The sequence below is a fragment of the Ambystoma mexicanum genome, chromosome 5q (genome assembly GCF_040938575.1).
Source record: "Ambystoma mexicanum isolate Mex_15411 chromosome 5q, UKY_AmexF1_1, whole genome shotgun sequence".
NCBI lineage: Eukaryota > Metazoa > Chordata > Amphibia > Caudata > Ambystomatidae > Ambystoma > Ambystoma mexicanum.
In genome coordinates this window covers 609,571,232-609,579,556 of record NC_090933.1, presented here as the reverse complement: position 1 = coordinate 609,579,556, position 8,325 = coordinate 609,571,232, and positions in this window count along the sequence as shown.

Genomic DNA, 8,325 nt, shown 5'->3' with positions numbered 1-8,325 from the left:
ATGTGGAGGCGATAAGTCTTTTCCCAAGTCCATTTGCCATGGAGAGAAAGGTTTTTTCACATTTGTTGTAGTCCACTTCCCCTCAGATACCAGGTATCACCATCGTAGGGTCCAAAGTGACCCGGGATCGCAGGATCGTATTGATCTTGCGGATGAATTGGCTCCAAAATTCCTGGATGCCAGCACAGTCCCAGACCATATAGAAAAAGGTACCCTCTGACCTGCGGCACCTTAGGCAATCCCCATACAGCACCAGCCCCCACTTCATCATTGAGGCCCTGGAATAATATGCTTGATGCAATATTTTGAATTGTATTAGGCGACGCTTGGAGTACATACCTATCTCCTACAGGGACATTAGTGCCTCAACCCATTCCTCCGATTCTAGCGTGCCCACCGCCCTTTCCCATTTCTCACAGAGCCCCGCGAGAACATGGGCCCTGAAGGCGGTGATATCAGAAATGTTGAAAGAAAATCTATATTCTTGTGGATGAGACTGTGACTTTGCAAACTACTTAGCATTAAAGTAGCCTGCCATCATACTCCTGGTGCTGAAAAAACATGCCTTAATAGGGCCTCCAGTGACAATGTATTACAAATGTGTATAATCGGTTGCAGTTACTGTAATTACATTGAGTATTCATCCCTTATTTTACCTTACTATTCTCAGAAATGTGAAGAATGCAACGAGAATGTGTCTCTCAAAATAAATCTGAAATGTTCCTGTTTGAGTGATTTTGCGTGGTAACATCATTTAACTGGGAAACATATACTAAATGCACTACTATGAGCTTGTGTAAGGTCACTGAGATTTGTGTTTTAATGTATTCTCTAAGTTGTATTAATGTTATTGTTAAGTCATATATTAAGGTTTTTAAGGTTTAAATAAACCAGATACCATTTCTAAATAAGGATCTACTCTACTCTGACCTGAACCAGACCACAGGTCTTCGTCATCAGATCTGGTGTGTTGGCTTTGGTAGGCGCCTAGTCCATAGTCATCCTCACTGTTACCTGGCACAAAGGTGTATCACGGCCAGAAGTGGAGCAGGGCTCAGTGTCTGAAAAATGGTTGCAAATGTGTTCTGGCGTGACTTTGTGGACTGGAGATGGTATGTTGATAGGCTGCTTTTTGTAATTGAGGTTGTGTGAGTCATCTCAGTGCTGTGCATGGTGCTGAACCTTATATATCCACAGCGATGTAGTAAGTTTGTACTTGCTCACCAGTGAATTCAATCAGCCCCGCTCCACATTCTTCTGCAGAGACAGTGGATAGAACCTCCTCCCTCTCTAGCCGCAACACTTGAGCATGCATTCCTATCTCTTGTGTGGAAGGTGCTGCTAAATGTGGATTGATGCCACCAATTTGTCACACACAACTCCGGCATCCCCACTGCAAGCAGTATCAGTGTTGGCTGTTCTAAAATTCTGCCGGGCTGCATGTCCAGTGGTGGAAATGGAAAAAAATGTGGTGGGGATCCCACAACACAAGGGCCGGGGTGGGGGAGGAGTTTGGAGGGGGTGGGCTGTGCCCGAGGGGCATGGTCTAGAGGTGGCGGGGCTCATAGTGGACATCCAGCAATGCTGGAATACATTTTTTTAACACTGACCAGCACTGTGTCCTTCCAATGCTACATGTGTTGGCATCTGTCCAAACCCCAAAAAATCTATGATTTTCCCCTTTCTACTAGTTTTTGTGTCTCACGGTCACCACAAAACGTTTCCATACTCCGTTCTCCTGACTGTAATCACGTGCCCCAAACAATTCTGTTATTTTTTCTTCAATTCTAGCCTTTACTCTAATATCAAACAGTTGGCAGACTCCATTACAGTTAATGCTTGTAATCTGCCGCCTTCAAACAATCCTGATTTTAGTGACATCTACTAAACGTGATTTATTGCCTCTAAAAAGTTCGATAGCTTTTCCTTTGTCACTGGAATTTGTTTTGTCACAAAGGTTGGAACACTCAATGGCAGAAACTGAATGCAATGTCCTGCCCCCAAACAATGTGATGTTAAATTGGTCTTTGCTGCTAGTATTGTGTTTTGGCACAAAAATATAGGAAACTCATTTACATCTATTGAATGCAATCTTCTGCCAACTTCCACAGTATTCTCGGGTTTTCTCCACCTCAGTCCGCACTCACTGACAATAGATGTCAGAGGTGTCCATGTAATGGGAGGTCGTCACTTAGTTGACACGTTCCCTTATTAGTAACAAAATGATGGCCTCTTGTATTATACTTTTGCACCTCTCCCTCATCTAAAAGCTTTTCTAAGGTTCCATCTCTCCCTCCAAGCCTATTTTAATCTTCTCTACCACTACCTTAGCCTATCTAGCAAACGTCTGCCTCTGCCTCTGTTCACAAGCCTGATCACAAACTCCAAACGTGCCTGCTTTATTTATAAACATTGGGGTCAAGCTCACCCAAACCACTCGGCCCAAATGCTGAAGAGGTTCAGGGATGTTCAGTGCGCCTGCATTGCCTGAAAGATGTGCCTGTTATGCATCTATAGTCATGGCTCTTAAAGGTGCAGTTCCACCATTTTCAGGAGCGGAAATATAAAGGACTGATAGAAGCAGTCATACTTTGCTTCTGTCTGGAGCAGGGAATTGTGGGCCTGGTGGTTTTCATGTATGCATTGCACTTTTCCCTACTCTTATCATGTAACAGGTTCGACCAGGGGCAGGAGAGACCAAACATGGAGTGCTGCATCCAAGCATGCAATTATTTGGCAATACGGAATAGGCTCATGGGTGCAGCACCGCTTCCGTAACACACTGCCTTCCTGCAAATGCCGCAGGTCGCAAGATCTGCCCACACAAACGGCTTTGCACTTATCCAGTCCTGTGAACGCAGGATGTTTTTGTATTTACCAGCTCAGTTGGCCGTCGAGAAAAATATTTACAAATTGTTGCCATTGTTTGTGGCATCTAGAAACATACTTTTCTCAGCTGTAACTTTCTTTATAGAATTCAACCATATTCCCTCAGTTTATTACTGCCCTTTACGGCCCGATTCATGGAATTTCTTTGCACGGTTCACAGTGACTTTGCACTGCTGGACAGTGACTTTGCACTGCCGACACAAACCCTGATTCATGGAACTGTGCAAATTGTATTTTTGCAGGGCAAAGTCATTTTGTACTGACTTTGCCCTGCAAAAATACACTTTCCACTGTTCCAAATGCGGTTGCCTCACTGTATCATCTTCTGAGAGCAAGGGTGGACTCTGGGGTAGGCCTCTCTTATTTGGAAATGTTCTAATAGGAAATGGTTGCTTGCTGAAATGTGGGGCCATTCTGAAAATTATTTCCTGGCCCTATTTTGGTTCCCAGGCCACCCCTGCCTGAGAGAACATATCATTAATAAAACGTCTAAATAATCGCGAGCTCTGTAGCAAATAGAGACTCTGCGAATACCCCCTTCCCCACCCACTCTCCCACAAGCAATGAGAAACCGCAAAGCCGAAGTAGACGCTCGGCCTCGCAACCTGAGGGAACCAGGTCATGAAATGTATGCATCAAACGAAGTAAAACTTATATGACGCAGCTAATGGGCAACGGGTTGTTGTAATTGAATTAGGTTTCACGGTCTGCAATTAGCTTTCCCTGCCACAAGGGCCCTCTCCTCAGCAACCTTCAGAACAATAATTAGCTGCAATTATCACAATAGCTGCCACAAGGTCGAAGTGTGCCGCTCGCTAATTAGAGCCCCCTCTTCCGGATCACTGGTGGCCTCGTTTGGCACTGACCAAGGCCTGATCCCTGAGGTCGTGCGTGGCTCACAGACAGAGAATTGCATTTTTTTTATCCTGCAAATGCATTCTTACTCTAGGTCCTGTTGCTGCCAGTGAAACTCGGCTTATTATTGACGCCGACCACTGTGTTTACATTTTTTGTTAGTGTTCTAAAGCTGTGTCGTGTGTTTGCAATGTTTGCAGGTTTTGTGTGACATGTTTTGTAAAATCTGCAGTTTGCCACGCAGAAGGCTATGATGGAAACTTTCAAGTGGTGCACTTTTGAACATTCTATGACAAGACCTGGAGGCGAGCATTATGCTTCATCTTCATTTATTTCTACTCTTCAGCAGTTCAACAAAACTCATATAAAACTTTGAAAAGTGAGCAACAAAACATTTCCTTTTTTCAAAACTACAACATCCATGAGTCTCTGTAGTCCATGTCCTCTCAACCAGTCACAACCCGCTTCCTGTGCTTGGACTCCTCCTCTTCTTTTACTGCTCTTCAAGCAGATAAGTACCATTTCTTCCCTCTCCGTATTTTTGTGTGAGAATTATCTGGAACTGAGTGGAAGAATATGAGTAGAATTGTCATTGATAATATACAGATAAGCGCAGGGAATGCGTGTAAGGAGGTGGATTGCAAGGTCTTAGCATTCCGTTTCGAGTCATTCGAGCGTACGCAAAGGCAGTCAGCCATTTAGGCAATATTATATCGCAGAGTGAACGCAGAGGAGTCCAACTTTATTTGAGCCTAATTACAGGTAGGTGACAGGACTTTGCCCGCGAGGCTGGCGGCCCTGTGTCGCATGTTCGGCACCTCAGCGGTATAGCCAGCCTCGCGCACTACGCAGCAGGAGCGCTGCTCGCGAGGCCCGGCCCCCACCCTCAGGTGGCAGGAGCCGGTGCCCGCGAGCGCAGAAGCGTGCCTCACAGCAGCGCGGTAGCCCCCACCCTCGGGTAGGCGGGGCCGCGCTAGCAAGGAGCAGCGAGCAGCGCTCCATTACCTTAGCCCCCACCCGCAGGTGGGAGGAGCTAAGCGCGACGAGTCACGCACATCAGAGCGAACGTCGCTATTAAGCGACGCTGACATTAAACGCAGAGGCAGCACACCGAAAGCTCACGCGAGCGAATTGTAAAGAGAGCATTATCAAAGGATTAAGCGATTTAACGATCGCCTCCGCAAGTGGGGCATCAGCTGGGCTCAGACAGCTGAGGAAGCCACAGCCACGAAACGATATCGTGAGCAGCAAGCCACAGGGGAGTCCCTTATTACCCCAAGCTGCTAGTCAGCAGAAGAGTAGCGCGCAAGAAGCGAGGCCCCTCGCAGCAGCCAGAAGGCAAGAGTCATAAAAGTTGGTGCAGCCACAAAAAAAAAGATTTTCATAAACAACAATCTCAGAGGAGCAGTGGGTGTGCTACAGCACCTGATTCAGGTATTTTAGGTACACAGCACAGCAGAAAGATGTCGGACTTTGAATGGAGCGAGGAGGAGCAGTCGCAGGACCTCGCTGCCAGTGTTAAACAAGTGCTGGGATGCTCCCTTATTGATGCAGCGGCAGAGGGGGTTAGACCCCTGCAGGAGAGGCTGGAGACATTGGAAGCTATGCTTTTGCAGCCTAGTAGTAGCACCAAAGACTTTAAGCGCACGTCCACAGAACCCTTGAAAGAGGGACATAAGGGGAGTAAGACAGCCCTCAAGAGGAAAGCCTCTGACGACCCCGGGGCTCTTTGGAAGGGGCAACAGAAAAGGCCCCAGAGGTGCCTGATGCTTTTGCGAAGCTGAAAGAGGCTTATCTGCAAAGTAAGGCAGTGCCAGACCTCATGACCCCCTCTCCAGGGGAAGACAACACAGGAGAAGACCCAGGCTCGGAAGAGGAGCAGATAGAGGATCAGGCCTCGCAGGGAGAAGAGGAGGCCGAGGAAGAGGACTGGGCGAGACCCAGTGGGGGTAAGAGAGCGCGGAAGGAGTAGCATCTCCTGGAAGCTCAAGATGACATGTATGACCTGGACAGCATCCGGAATCCAAGGTCCACCGAATGGCAACCATCCCCCAGAGTAGCGCAGTATATGACAGCAAGACTTCGCAAACCCTAGACAAGGAGGTGAGACAGCGCCTACGAGCGGAGTGCCCATGGCCAGACCTCCCAGGAAAAGTAGCGGAAGCCCCCAAGCTCAATCCAAAGATGCTGACCTTCGTGTCAAAAACGAGCAAAGACCCCCACAAGGGTATTGATAGGTTCTGGAGAAGCTGCCAGTAAAAGGTGCTGGATTTAGCAGGACCTCTCGCCCAGATTATGGACCTCACAGAAAGGGCAAAGTACACAGGACAAGAAGTCGACCATGAAGCTCTCGCTGGGTGGGCTCAGAGGGCAGTCTGTCTTCTCGGGAATGCCAATTGTGCCATCGCTTCAGAAAGGAGAAAAGGTCTATTACTCAAGATAGACTCGAAGATTAGGGATCTGTCATCGTATGAAGCGGGAGAAGGAGCCCAGGGCCTCCTGTTTGGAGAGACCTTTGGGAAGGAGATGGGCCGGTTTGTCGGAACATACGCTTCATTGGAAAGGGCACAAGCATCGATCCGCAAAATATTTCCAAGTAGAGTTTTTGGAGGGACCGGCCGCTTCAGGGGTCGTGCAGCCGGTCGCAACCAAGGAGGGAGAAGACACCAGAACCCCAGAGCGCAATACTGGGAGAACAGGAGTCAAGACTCATTCTTCCCATCCAGAGGGAGATTCCCGAGGGGCCGCAGGCCCAGAGGATCAGGACGAGGTCAAGGATTTACACCAGGTGAGAGCGATTCAGTATCCTCCTGTAGGGGGGAGGACGCACATGTTTTTAGAGAATTGGCGTGAGCTTTCAAGCGATTCCTGGATATTGCAGACCATCAGAGGCCTACAGCTAGATTTCATAGAGGCCCCGGTCCAGCTGAGCAGACCGCAGAGTCAGAGATTAGCGCAAGCGGAACAAGCATGCCTAGACAGCGAGATAGCACAGCTAGCCCGCAAGCAGGCGATAGAGAAATGTGAGACGACCCCGAGGTTTGTCAGCAATATGCTCCTGGTGCACAGGAAAGACAAGGTACACTCAGTTATAAATCTCAAAGAGCTGAAAAGTTGTATCATAGATCGGCACTTCAAGATGGAGGGTATCCACCAGCTCAGAGACTCCCTAAAGGAAGGAGACTGGCTGACGCGTTTAGATCTGAAGGACGCTTACCTTACAGTTCCGGTGCTCAAGGAGTACAGACCATTTCTAGCTTTTCGCTGGCAAAGACAATTCTGGTAATTCAAGACAATGCCATTCGGACTTGCCTCAGCACCCTGGGCATTCACGAAGCTGATGAAGCCAGTGGCAGCAGCGATTAGGGAGAAGGGCGTCAGGCTGATCATTTACCTGGACGATTGTCATGATGCCTACCCCCGGGCATCAGGACCAAGGCCCTCAGCTCTGGGAGCAGGCATCCAGACATTTGCTTAAACCTCAGCAGCCCCGGCTAGGGGCTGTCTGGGTTCAGTCCTGGCGCCTTAGCCAGGATCATCATAGAAATCAGACCTGGCTCATAGACTTTTCTTACCTGATGCAGACCATGCTGCAAAAGAGTCCAAGCCTACATGAGGCCTGGATGGGACTATTTTGTTACAGGGACTATTTTTTACTCGGGCGTGGCTCTAGGGAACTTCTTAACTGGAACTACTTTGGAGGCTATTTAAACGACACCTGAACAGCAGCACATTATTTGCGTTATTCTGCATCCAGCAGCGTGACGCTCACCGTGCCTGCAGCCAGCATCCAGTCGTCCCACAGCATCTTTCAATCCGGCACTGTCTCCATCATTTCTTTGCCGTAATCCGGCACCTAGGGGACACAAGAAAAAACAAGGTGAGCCAAGGGAACCAACAAATACAACCTCTTACCACCATAGACTTACCACCGGCGGTATTATTCCATACCTCTCCACATTTTCATATGCCGCATCTGTAAAGAGGGAGAAAAACAACACGTTAACGCATGCAATAGTTACCGGACAGCGTAACCCCCGTTTTATCAAGCAATCCAGTGCAAGTGGTTTTACCAGGAAATATTCCGTTAGCTCCACCCAAACGCTTTGCTGGGGACCCCAAAAGGTTTGCCGTTTTTATGAACCAATGCCGCTTGCACATTTTATGCAGACCGGGAGCATTTCCAAATGACCAAGCCAAAGTAGCCTTTGTATTGTCATATCTTAGTGGCAGCGCAGCGGATTGGTCCATTCCATTAGTCAACCAGGATGATCCTCTTCTCCGGGATTTTCAGGGTTTTCAAAGGAGCATGGAAAAACTATTCGCCAGACACTCACAGGGTCAAGCCCTGGACAATGAACTTTTATCCTTACAACAAGGTAACGAGGATCTGCTAACCTATATTGCAACCTTCAATAGGTTGGTGGTGGAAACCGGGTGGCTGGAGGAAAAACGAATTACATTGTTTCATCATGGACTTCGGGGAGAACTCAAAGATGTCTTGGCTCAAGTTGTGAACCCACCTCAGGATTGCACAGAATTTATAGACTTAGTGGTCCAGCTAGAACACCGACTTCAGAA